The sequence below is a fragment of the Arvicanthis niloticus genome, chromosome 16 (genome assembly GCF_011762505.2).
Source record: "Arvicanthis niloticus isolate mArvNil1 chromosome 16, mArvNil1.pat.X, whole genome shotgun sequence".
Classification (NCBI taxonomy): domain Eukaryota; kingdom Metazoa; phylum Chordata; class Mammalia; order Rodentia; family Muridae; genus Arvicanthis; species Arvicanthis niloticus.
Window position 1 is genome coordinate 55,778,862 of NC_047673.1, and position 13,516 is coordinate 55,792,377.

Here is a 13,516-nt window from a genome sequence, read left to right on the forward strand (position 1 = left end):
GCACTAGTACACAGAAACAAATATTATCCCTGGAGAACCATATCCTGTCTACTTATCTCTTAACACATGTCAGCAATTTTTCTCAAGTAGTAAGCTATGAAAAATTCTCTCCTTTTTTGTCTCCTGAGGAAAATGGTGAAGAGCATAGACTCTGATCTTGCCCAGTGATTGCTTTCTTTTTAAAGAGATGATTCATTGGTGTTCAGACTCTTCTAAAATTTAAACCTTTATGAAGTAGAACCAGTTTATATCAGTTAACTCAAAAGCAAATTAGTATCTGTACTGAAGACCAATATATGATTTATTTTGGTGTGTATGTATCTCAACCCTAGACTTATGAAATATTTGATCTCATTGTTATTTAAATTTATAAATTTTTAAGAGGAAAGGGTTTGTTTGGGTTATATTTCCATATTGCTATTCACAATTGGAGAAAAATCAGGACAGGAACCCTAACAGAGTAGGAACCTGGTGGTAGGGACTGGTAAGAAAATGCCTTACGCACTTGTCCATAGCCAAATCTTATAGAGGTATTTTAATTTATTTATTTATTTATTTAAACTTTTATTGATTCTTCATGATTTTCATATCACAACCCAATCCCACTCATCTTCCTATCCTGTTGTACCCTCTGCCCTTGCAACCTCTTCCTCAAAAGAAAAACAACAACAAAATCTCATTGTGGAAGCTGTAGTATGTCACAGTGTGTCCCACAGTATACACCTTTATCCATTCTTCTTTACTTGCAAATGTCTGTTGCAATGTGTCATTGGTCTGGTTCAAGGCTCTGGCTCTGCTACACCATCAGATCTGGTTCTTCACCAGGACTCCTCTTGGATATCCTGTTGTTGTCGTAAGTCATGGAGAACCTGCAGCTTTGATTCTGTAGGACCAACCTCTTCCCACTCTCCAGCAGTTCTTAGATTGGGTAGATGTTGGGGTGGCCAAATCAAAACCCTAACTTCGGGCCTGTGTAGTAGCTGAGCTGGTCAACTGGACAGCTCTATCATACCCACACCACCAGGGCAAGCTTTCCAACACTGCCGTGGCTAGCTCATCCAATGCCTATGCCAGCGGGCTGATTCTATGGTGATCCCAGGCAAGCTACAGGGCCCGCTCTTCCAAGTGCTGTAACCAGTGAGGGGCAGGACCATCTATCCCACTCTCATGACCCCAGGGTCAGCTTTTCTGTCTTCCACAGGTAACTAGAGGTGAGAGACAAGAGGATTGGGAGGGTGTCTCTCCAATGTCCATGCCACCACACAGCATGCAAGTGGCAGGGCAGCTCTTGGCACTCAGATAATTTTATAGTTTTCATTTTGCTTTCCAGCTTTTTACTTTCTTAGGTATGTATGTATGTATGTATGTATGTATGTATGTATATGCCTTTACTATTTCAAAATATAATCACTGGGTTTTTTACTCATTTTATTCATGTGAAAATGTGAGGAAAATTCACTATCAATACAATATCCTTTTATTTATTGTGTATTTTACAGTTCCACATTATTGATAATATCAAAATTAATTGCAACTTCATAGACATTTTGATAATTTTTATCTTTCCAATGATATAAAACATTCCATGAATGTACTATCACTAATTTTGTACATAATTCTGATATTTTCTACTAGAATATTCATCTTTAAAAATATTTTCATTTTATTTTATTTGTTTACATGTGTGTGCATGTGTATCTTTGTGTGTGTATGTGTGTGTGCATATGCATATGCATGTGTATGTGTGCACATGTGCATGTGAACATGCATATCACAGCGCAAGTAAAGATTTGGATGCAACTTGCAGAAATCCCTTTTCTCCTTCCACAAGTTTCAGGGATTGAAATAAGGTCATCTGCTTGGTGGAAGCTGGTAAGCCATCCTGACAGCCTAAGATTATCTTAAAATAATTTTTAATAAATAAAATGCACATATTAAGGTTTCTGAAGAATACTACCAAATGATAACCTTTAAAGACTATGAACTCATAGTCCTTTGAGAAGTGAGAGTCAGAAGACAATACTACATTGAAGACGGTGTTGAAGGTGCTGAGCAGAGGAGTGAGGTGTGCATGGTGGGTAGGATTGAGTTGTAGGTGATTGATACAGAACTGAGTTTTACGTGGCGTGTAGATGCAAAAAGCGAGAGTGCTAAGCCTTGCACTATTTGTCATATAATTGGTCCTTTAACTGGACAGAACATAAGTTCTACATGCTGTTTACAAATTTATCATCTTCTTGAATTTTTATGAAAATCTTTTCTACTAAGAGTCTCATCTTGTAACATAATAATCAGAACATAATTTTATGGAAACATGGACATAAAAACTCACTCTTAAATTTTCATTTAAAAAAAAAAGGCAAAATTTCGAGTCTCCCATCATCCTTTTCTAAAATATTCTATTAGTAATGAAGCTATTTTGGTAAGGCAGTGGTTAAGAGTCCATTTAACTTTTGGACAAACCTGATTTACTGTTGGAATTTAATGGGGGTTGTGCTATAACATAATCTTCCCTTTAGTGTGAGGGAAAACTGGGCGATTATCACTTGGAGATGACTTATAGACAGGGCTACCAGAGGGATGCTGTCTGCTAGTTTTGCACTAGGATGTCTGTCACAGTCTAAAATATACTTTTCATCCTCCTGAAATTTTCTTTGTTTATTTGCTTTCTTTCTGTTGGAGCAGGCTGAAGTCCTGTAAGAAAAAAAAAGGTGAAATCATTGTAGAAAAAATAAATAATTTTTCTATTTTTAATAAAGAGCTATGATTAGTCTTTCTAATTTTGGACATTTGGTGAGAAGCATGGAAACATTTTTACAATTTTATTATTTCTGATGTGTGTGTGTGTGTGTGTGTGTGTGTAGGTGCCCATGAGGAGCAGAAGAGGACATTGGTTCTGCTGGTGCTAGAGTTACAGGCAATTCTGAGCTCTCTGACTTGGATGCCAGAAACCAAATTCTCTTCCTCTGGGAGAACAGTAAGTGCTCCTAGCCACTAAGCCATATCTCCAGCCCCTGCATAAGAAAGCTCTTTTTTCCCCCAATCTTTTGCAGAAAATTGATAAAGATAAAAGGAAAAATATTTTCCATGACTTTCAGACTTCACTGTCTTATTGATGCCTACACACTTAGGAAACTGTACCACAAATGAGACACAAAAGTAATACAAACATATGAGACCTTTGAATTTTTTGAGTATATGTGGCTATCTCAGGTTAGGTCTTGTCTTTTTCAGTGATGAGGAACAGAAGAAATGGTCCTTTACTGACATTCCGACAGGAGCACTCAACGTCTAACTTCTTTTCAGGTTCCACGTATACATGTATACAGTTCTCAAACAGGTCTTACTTCTTATGCAGTCTGAATATTTTAACAGTTACTCAATTGTTGATGAATACTCTTATGCAGCAGATAATGCATGCTAACTTATCTGTAGCTCGCTAATGCACTCTTCTGAGGAAAAGTTGCTGATTTTGCAAGTACACAGGACATTCTCGGGAAATACTTCTAACACCACTAAGATTTTGCATTCCTTTTTACCTGGCCAATATGACCACTTAGGAAGAAGCACTATCTGTGATAAATCAGCCAGATGATTGTCACCCCTCATTATGTTTTAGGATGTTTCATTTCCCTCAAGCCAGGTTGCTAGGGTGATATATGACCTCTTACTTGAAAGCTTCCTTCAAGCTATGGTGCTGAAAAAGAACTATAACCAGAACTGATTTTTTTCCTTTTTTAAAATGTATTTTTTTTTTATTTTTTAGAGTGAAGGTACAATAAGTTGAGCAGAAAAATACAAGAAAAGGCAAGAGAACTCAAAGTAATAGTTGTTAATTTTTCCCAAGCACACAAAAGCACAATGAAAAGCATAAAATCCTACATGAAACCAACTGTTTAATGCATGCTTCATTGAAATTTTGAGGCAAAAACTTTATTTTCACCCACTAAGTTTTAAAAATTGTAATGTTAGATATATTACTTTTTTTCAGGTATACATTTCCAGAGTCTGTTGCTAATTCATTCTCTTTGGAAGAAAAATAAGATAATGGAGTTAAATGTGACTCCATTTTCTTTGTGAAATCTTAAAGTTCTTTGTAGGAATAAAATAACTTGAAGGATAATAGTAAATGAACAAATAAATGTGAATTTAATATAGTATGCAACAATACAAGTCAAGTAGAAAGCAATGGGATATAGACATTAGTTGTGTGTGTGTATGTGTGTGTATGTGTGTGTGTGATTATATAAATGAGTCTGTATATAATGGAAAATTATTCAAATGGCTACATTTGACTAAGAAGGGGAAGAAAAATCCAAATTTCAAGACAGACTTTCAGTTCATGATTTCCACACACCCACTGAAAATTGGAAAAGTAAATGGAGATAAAAATATTAAAAACTTAGGGGGAAAACATTTAAGAGTACTTTAAACTAAGACAATACATAATTTATTTCAGTTTTCAATAAAAGCTCTTTGGAAAGGCTTCCCTGTCACTTCTGTCCTCATGCAAGGACTGACTGTCCAGTGCTCATAACACAGTGGCCACATTGCCCTGCTTGGTGATCACCTCCCATGCCAATCAGCTCAAGGTCTCTGACTTCTTAAAAAAAAACAGGGCCTTCTCAGTCTTGAGAGGATCATTGCAACATCAAATTATGGACAATAATTGGAGCTATCAAAGGACAACTGATGATTATTTTCTATTGTGATACATGAGAAGTGGGCTTGAGGCATCCCTGAATGACATACCCATACCGTGTTGTGAAACTTCATGTTCAAACCCCAGATTCCAACCCCAAAACAAGAGATGGCAAAAAGGGACCGTCCTGATGAAATCATTGTGGAATATTAACAAGAAAGATGATTAAGTTAAAAGGACACAAGAAGCCAGAAGAGAGGTATTTCTAAGTTACATACTATCAACAATAATGGTGCTTTTCTTTCCCTGTCTTATCTTTTCCAGGGCTGAGCCCTGAATTCAGGGCCTCAAGCATGTTAGACAGGGTTGCAGTCGAGTTAAGTGAAAAGGTTTTATAGCATTTGCTACCTGCATATTGTCCTTGGAGAATTTAATTCAACCTGAGTTAGAGGCAGGGAGATATTAAAGTTGATTATTCTGTTAAAAATAAGGAGATACTAGATTCAAAAGAAGGATAGCATAAAGCAAAAAATATGGTGGAATTAAGAAAGCTGTGACTTTGAACTCCCACAGTGACTCTTGTGTGCTGACTCCTGACACTATCCAGAAGCTGACCACTGTAAGTAATTTGGTCTTATTAGTCTAAGCTTCCCCACTTCTGAACTCAAAATAAGGGTCCATTATATTGTTGAAGCAATTAACTATAGCAACCAATTAAAATACCTAGTTTATCTTGGTCTTCATCTCATTCTTCATATTTCTGCCACTATGTAGCATGTTTAAAGCAGGCTATTTGTTCAGATAGTTAATTAACTCCAGAAAAATAAACTACATCCTCTACTTCCCACTTCATATCTGTGTTCTTTAAAATGTGCTATTTCTCCGAAGGGCCAGCTCACTTTTAGTCATTCTTAAGACTAAGACCTTCCCTAACTTCCTGGTAATGAGGACTACATTTAGAGTCACCGCACGAAAGAGAAAGAAGTCCTTTGTGGTTTGCACAGATACTGAGTCTGGCTGTTTCTAAGGAAAATAACTCAAGGGTCCTAATGGGTAAAAGTCATTGATGTGTGTCAACTTCTGTTCAGGAAATAGAGGTCTCACATCAGGAAAAGAAGAAGCAGAGAGGCTGACTAGAATCCAGACACTATGATCACCAGCAGGCTGAACATTCTGAATAGAAGAAAGTGAAGAAGCTTTAACACTACTGAGTGGAAATAACCAGTCTTGCTTGGGATACCTCCTGTCTTGTTTTGAGTAGATGGTGTTGTTGTTGTTGTCATTGTTTTATTTTGTTTGAGAAGAGTCAAAATAGTGTGTGTGTGTATGTGTATGTGTGTGTATATACATATATATGTGTATGTATATACATATATATATATATGATAACAAATAAAAGCGTTTTACATATTTGAGCTTTAAAGAGGAAAAATTTGAGATAAGTATCAGTGAAGAGAGAATTTGTTGCGTGTACACACTAAAAAATTTCCAGAAAAATCTTTTGTATTAAATACCCTCCCATTTTGTTATCATCTGTAAGTGACTGCTTACTACTTCCTAGGTAGGTACCCAACAAAAGACTTACATCATGCTCTTGGTTAATAATTACAGTGCTCAATAGTGATGGTAATTGGATAGATACATCATTGGCTTCCAGCATCTCCTGCAAAAAAAACAGCTAAAATCCTTATGTACATAATACCATTTAATTTACATTGTAAGTTGATCAGGTTGGTATGATTATAAGGTATGTTATAATGTTAATTGATTTGCTGGAGGGGATGAATGTATACTGTGTATGGACATACTTTACAACTGATACAGCTAAGTAAGATGGAAATGCACACCTATGTGACTATTCATCCTGAGACAGCTGCAGTCAGTATTTAATGTTATATTTGTTCTAATTTGCAACAACTAATGGAAGAATCCTGCTTGTAGGCTTCCTCAGGCTCATGTTCAAACTGTTTTTCTTACGTAGCCCAGGCCCTGCCTAGGGACAACACCACCTTCAGAGGTCTGAGGTAACCTATGCCAATTAGCAATCGAGAAAAAGCCTCACAAACATTCCTACAGGTCAATCTAATGGAAGAAATTTTTCAGCTGAGATCCCCTCTTCTCAAGTGTGTCAAGGTGACAACCAAGATTGGCAATCTACCACTTGTCAACTCGACATACACACATACTATTATTAATACATAAACTTTTTGTCCTCAAGATATCATGTTAACAGCATGTTATAAAATATGGTACAACTTTTAAAGTCTGACATTCCTCAAAAATGCTATCAGTTTAAAGTCCAATGTCTCTTTCAAAATCCAAGGTCTCTTAATAGTGGGATTCTACAAAACCCAAAATAGGTATAAATATTTTTGTTGCAAAAGTAGAGTACTGGGAACAGTTGCATTCAGATCAAAGCAAAACTCAAATCCAACAGGGTAGACAGCATAACATCCAGCATCTGGGAGTCAGGCCTAATCTTTTGTGGTCCAAAGAGCTGACTGTCTTACTTCTCTGGTTTCAACACCCAAGGCTTGTCTCATAGTAACATGTCAGCTCCATTCCACACTTACTGCTGTTTGTTTGATCCTCATTTCTCCACTGCAAGTAAGTCTGTATCGTCCCCATTGGCCTGTTCTGGAACTCCAACCCTACAAAACAGAGTCATATCTCAGCCCTTAATCTTACCTCTCTTATTTCTGCCAAACCAGTGCCATTGTCCCAGTAGAGCAAATGTTTCACTTGTTTTCAGTTAGTTCAGAGGACCACATAAACAGCCCAACAGAGTATTTGCTTCCCTCTGAAATGTCACAAACAAGACCTTCACCATCTGCGTTTTTTCTCAACACTCCAATCTTCCAGGTTCCCACAAAAGAACCTATTAAGCAAAGAGAATTCAATGGCTTTTCTAAGCAGACGTTGCTAATCTTGCATAATACCCCCTCCAAAGCAACATGGTCATGTCTATCATGGCAGCAACCCTATCCTGTTGCCAATTTTTGTTCTATATTGATCAGTATCATTAAGGTGAATCATCTTGCAAGTATTTCCATACGGCCAGAACACAGAAGCTGTGGTGTGGAGCTGAGGGATGGCAGAGGATGCTGACACTCAAGCAGCCAGCAATAGGACATGGTAATCACCATCCTAAAGGTTCCATGTTTCCCTTGCTACAAACACTTCCCACTCACCATGAACTTTTTATTTCTTCCTTAAGACTTACCACTTTGGTTCTTCTGTCTCTAAATTAATAATGTAAATGTTGTCCAAAACATTGAGTTTTGATTGTAGCTTTTGTCCCATGTCTAAATACCACTTATCTAATCAGGAATTACACATGGTTCACTAGTCATGGAAAAGTTAGCAAATAATTAGCAGAAGGGTACATCCAAGTCATACTAGGAGGCACATCTGGGATACAGAGGTGTAACTGAGATTGGGGTGAGTAGGTAGAAATGACAAGCACAATTTTAAAGCAAACAGGCAGAGACCAGAAGAGAACAATTTGCTTAGGAGAGTAAATACAAAAAGAGTTGGTAGTCACTCAAAGAGAAACACAAATGTAAGACATGATTGGGTCAACTCCGTGCCAACATATTGCAGTGGTCCCGCATGTGCTTAGCATGTGTGAGAGCCTGAAAGAGACCCAGAGCACCAAAATTAAAACCAAGACAGTGAGTGAAAATTAGTAGTACCTTCATAAAACTCCCAGCTTGTCTTTATATACTGCTATATATAAAAACATCTGTTTTTTTTTGAATGAATGGTCAGTGTCATGGCTATTTTTGGTTATCAACTTTGTAACATCTGGAATTAACTAAAACCCAAATGTTTGGATATACATGTGAAGAATTTTTATTTTCTTAATTAAATTATTTGAAATGGGAATGTGCATCTTTTGAAAAAAGATGACCACTTTTAACCCAGATTTCTTGAGGTGGAAATATCCAGCTGTAACACAGATCTTTTGAGGTAGGAAGATCCACCTTTAATTTGGCCCGCCCCTTCAGCTGGACACCTGTATAATGGACAGGGAAGAAGGAAGCTTTCTCTTTTTGCCTGCCTGCCCTGACTCTCTCTGGCAAGACCATTCCTTCAGTGGCATTAGAGTCTCATCACTGTGATTTTGGAGTGTACTGAAGAGCTGCTGAGACATCCACCCTGGTAGATGGAACAACTACTGGATTCGTATACTTGTCATATTTAAGGACATCATGCTAAAGCAGGAGATCTCTAAGTCTGAACTTTAATATTTGAATCACTTGTAGTATGGTAAAAAAATGCATCAGAGAAAACCAGATAGAACCAAATCACAGAGATTAAATGCAAACATGTATTGATGAATTTGGGAGAATGTCTCCAATCCATTGGCTCTCTGATCATTCAGTGTATCTCTGCTTCCTATAGCTGTTACCAATAATGTTTGGAGACATTAGGAAAAGGCTCTCTCTCTCTCTCTCTCTCTCTCTCTCTCTCTCTCTCTCTCTCTCCCTCTCTCATTTTCCCTCCCTCCCTCCCTGCCTCCCTCCCTCCCTCCCTCCCTCCCTCCCTCCCTCCCTCCCTCCCTCCTTTCCTCTCTCTCTACTCCCTCCCCCTCTGCTTCTCTTCTCTCTTTCCCTGACTCCACCTCTCTCAGCACCAGACGCCCAGTGTGGCAGTATGTTATTTAGCTTACAATTCCTATCCTCTTGTCATACAAAGATTTGAGCTTATTTTGATTAGAAAGGGGTTATAAAAATTATTTGCAATAACTGGAAAAGAGAGAAGAAGGTATGTTTCTATAACATCTAGCATTTGTATGTGAATAATTGGTGATCCAGTTTCCTAATAGATGGTGACAATTTAACATCAAAGATTATGCTTTTTCTAAAAGGAGTGGATCCTTTCATACTTTAATCAAAAGATAACCCTACTGAGGGCTAGAGATGTCTCAGTGATTAAGAATACTTTCTACTATTCCAAAGGACCCTATTCAATTCCCAGCACCCATACCTCCTAGACCTCCAGCTCCAAGGGATGCAACACTGTCTTCTGGCCTCTATTGACACTTCCATTCATGTACATACATACACACACACACACACACACACACACACACACACACAATTTTTAAAAAATGAAATATTTTTTAAAGAAAGATAAGCCAAGTGAGGAAAAAATAGTTTCCAACTTAATTAGTATACTGCAATTGTCTTAGTCACTGCTCCATTGTGAAGAGACACCATGGCAGAAGCAACTCTTACAAGAGAAATTAATTAATTGGGGGCTTGCTTACATTTTCAGAGATGTAGTCCATTATCATCATGGTGGGGACAATGAGAGCAGGTATGGCAGCCATGGTGCTGGAGAAGCAGTTGGTCCTGATCTGCAAGCAGAGCTGGGTTTGGCATGTACTTTTGAAAATTCAAAGCCTAACCCCAGTGACACCCTTCTTCCAACAATGTCACACCTCCTAATTCTTTCAAACAGTGCCACTCTGTGGTGACTAAGAATATATATATATATATATATATATATATATATATATATATATATATGTGTGTGTGTGTGTGTGTATACGTATATATATACATATGCATATACATATATATGTATATATATATATCATTCTTATTCAAACCACCACAGCAATTTACATAAAAGCAAAATAAACAAAATTAAGCACAAAACATAGGAAAATGTTAACAGCGAGTTTTTTTTTTATATATAAAAAGAAGCATTCAATCACAGAGAATAATAAAGAAACACTGCCAATCTTGGAATAAATTGTCCAAATGGTCCAGAGAGTAGTCCCTTGGACTTTTATTCTACTAATGATGAAATCAAAAGACTCCTCCTTGAGGTAGGGCTTCTAGCTGCACAAACAATTTTGGAGCAAACATTTGCAAGGTATGATGTCATAAGAAGGGGGCAGACAATCTGAAAGCACTGGCATTTGCAGTCTCAGAAGATATATTATCTCAGTTTCCAGAGATCAGTATTTGAAGAAAATGGTTCTAGACTCCAACTATCCTTCAGTGTTGTCAAAACTGACTCTCAGCTGGCCGCTTTACTCAGTTACCATTGAGAAAGTTCAGTAGAGTCAGTAGTGTCAAAGGCTACCTAAAGTTGTTATACTTAGAACACTAAATATTTTAGCTTCCCAGGATTTCCAATGAAACAAAACATACATAAACAACATCCTCCAAAGAAAGAAAACTAGGAATTTTAAAATAAAAACACATAGGTGAATAAACAAGAATATAATTTTAAAGTCAAATAAAATAATAAAAGCAGCCAAATAATAAATGTATTCCAATGTAGAGAATTTTCCAAACAAACTTGATTTTATGAGACCAAAACAGACACAGCAAGATCTCTGGAAAACAAGATAGCAAAAAAAGTGTGTGTGTGTGTGTGTGTGTGTGTGTGTACGCAGACACGCACATGTGTGTGTGATTGCAAATATCCAAAATAATCTTGAGAAATTCACTTTCTGAATTAATTTCAAAAATTAATATACAATTATGATAATCAAAGAAATTATCATAAAAATATTACTACTATATATTGATGGAACAGAATCCAGAGTTCAGAAAAACCTTTAACCTGTTAATTTTTAAAAAGATAGCCAAGACAATTCAATGAGAAAATTACAATTTTCTTAACAACTGGATATGCATGCATAAAATAAAGATTTTAGACTTCTGCTTCAAAACATATGCTAAGTTCATTAAGAATGGTTTGTAAATAAAAATATTGGAATCACAGCTGTTAAATACATAGAAGTCAGGAGTGCATCTTTATGAACTCAGGTCCGGAAGTGGCCTCTTGGTTATTATAGCTATGCTCAAGTGACAGTGGCAACTTCCAGAAACTGAACTTTGTCAAAGGAGAAACTGTTGTGCTTTAGATCAGAACAAGAAAGGACAAAGCACAGCATGAGAGTCTCTCTCTCTCTCTCTCTCTCTCTCTCTCTCTCATGTCTCTGTCTCTCTCTCTCTCCTCTCACTCTCTGTCTCTGACTCTGTCTCTCTCTATTTCTTCTCTCTCTCTTTTTGGGTGTCTCTTTCTCTCTGTCTCTCTCCATATCTCTCTTCTCTGTGTGTTTCTGTCTCTCTTTCTTGTGTGTGCAGTGTATGTACACTTTTATGTAGATATTTATATGAAGTCCAGAGATCATCCATCTTTATTCCTCATTTTATTTTGCGTTTAGTTCTTTATATACATATCAATATGTATAGAATACATTCGGGTTACTCAGTCTCCCTTTATATCCCTCTTGCCTTCTCTTATTTTCCTTCACTTAATTGTATATAATTTCTAATATCTCTCTTCGCACCCCCAACCCAAATCTTTTCTTTTTTATATTACTAAGTAACCAATTTTAATTTTTAATATTTGAAAATATTTACACGAGGGCTAGAGATATATATAGTCCAGCACTTGAGAGCACTGACTACTCTTCCAAAGGTCCTGAGTTCAATTTCCAAGCAACCACATGGTGGCCCCAACTATCTGTAATGGGATCTGATGTCCTCTTCTAGTGTGTCTGAAGAGGGCGACAGCGTATTCACATACATAAAATTAATAAATAAATCTTTTTTTTAAAAAAAGAAAGGAAAGGAAATATTTATAAGAAATATGTACGAAAATATGTGCATACTTGTACATATGCATATTCAGAAACATGTACCCGTGTGTGTGTGTGTGTGTGTGTGTGTGTGTGTGTGTGTGTGTACTATAGCCAAAGTTTCTTTTACCTTCATGACTTAATTTTGTTGTGATTGGAAGTAGACATTGGAGCCTGGCGGTGTTACTAGTACGTATACAACTGAAGGCAACAATTCCCTGTCTTCTTGACTCTCTGAGTTTAGCGTTGAGTTGAAGGGAAGGAGCTCCCTGAGCCCCTCCTCCATCCATGCCTGGTTAACAGGCTCATTCTCATGCAGATGCAGTTCAGGTTTCCAGGTTTCTGTGAATTTATGATTTCATGGGCTGGGTCTTGCCTTTTTTTCCTATATCCTTGCTCTTGTGTTCTTTCTGTCCCTTCTTCTGCAATAAGTGACAGTCTTAGAGAGGAATGATGTAAAGGCCTTGTTTGGGGCTGATCACTCAGTCAACACTCATTCTCAGTCCTTTACGTGGAGAGGATATGTCCACCTTAAATTTTGAGACAGGGTCTCTTCCTGAACCTGAAGTTCACCAATTCAGCTAGCTAGCTGGCCAGCAGTCTCCAAGCATCCACCAGTCTCTGCCTCCGGGCACTAGGATTACACAGATGTGCCATCATGCTTTTTATGTGAACGCTGAGGATCTAGACTTAGATCTTCATTCTTGGGTTTGAAAAACATTTTTTTCCTACTCAACTGTCTCTCCAGACACCATGAATATAAGGAATCCTTGCACCCCAATGTTAGGAAGAAATAAAGCACAGCTAAAAACCTGGCAGACAATTTGAATAGTATTGAAGATGGTATGCAGGTATTCAATGAACATGTGCAAAATGCTCAAGACCATCGCCAATCAGTGCATGCAAATCCAAACTGAACAGGAAACCACATCATGGTAGCAGCCCCAGGTGATGAGAGAAGCAGTGTGTGGTCTATCGAGCAGTAGAATACTAACTAAAAATAAAACTGACAGTGAAAAAACTGAGTGGATATTGCCATACCGATGAGCCTTGAACATGCTGCTACACCATTCAACAAAGCCACTATAAGAAAGAAGAAAGTAAGACCATGAATGAATTCAGGACTTTTGTTTTGGTTAAATGTTCTAACACTGAAGAGATGTTACTTGCATCATTTGACAATGACACTAAACCCCACCAAATTATAGATACTCAAAAGGATGAACTTAGTGATATGCCACTTACGTCTTCAAAGAGCTATT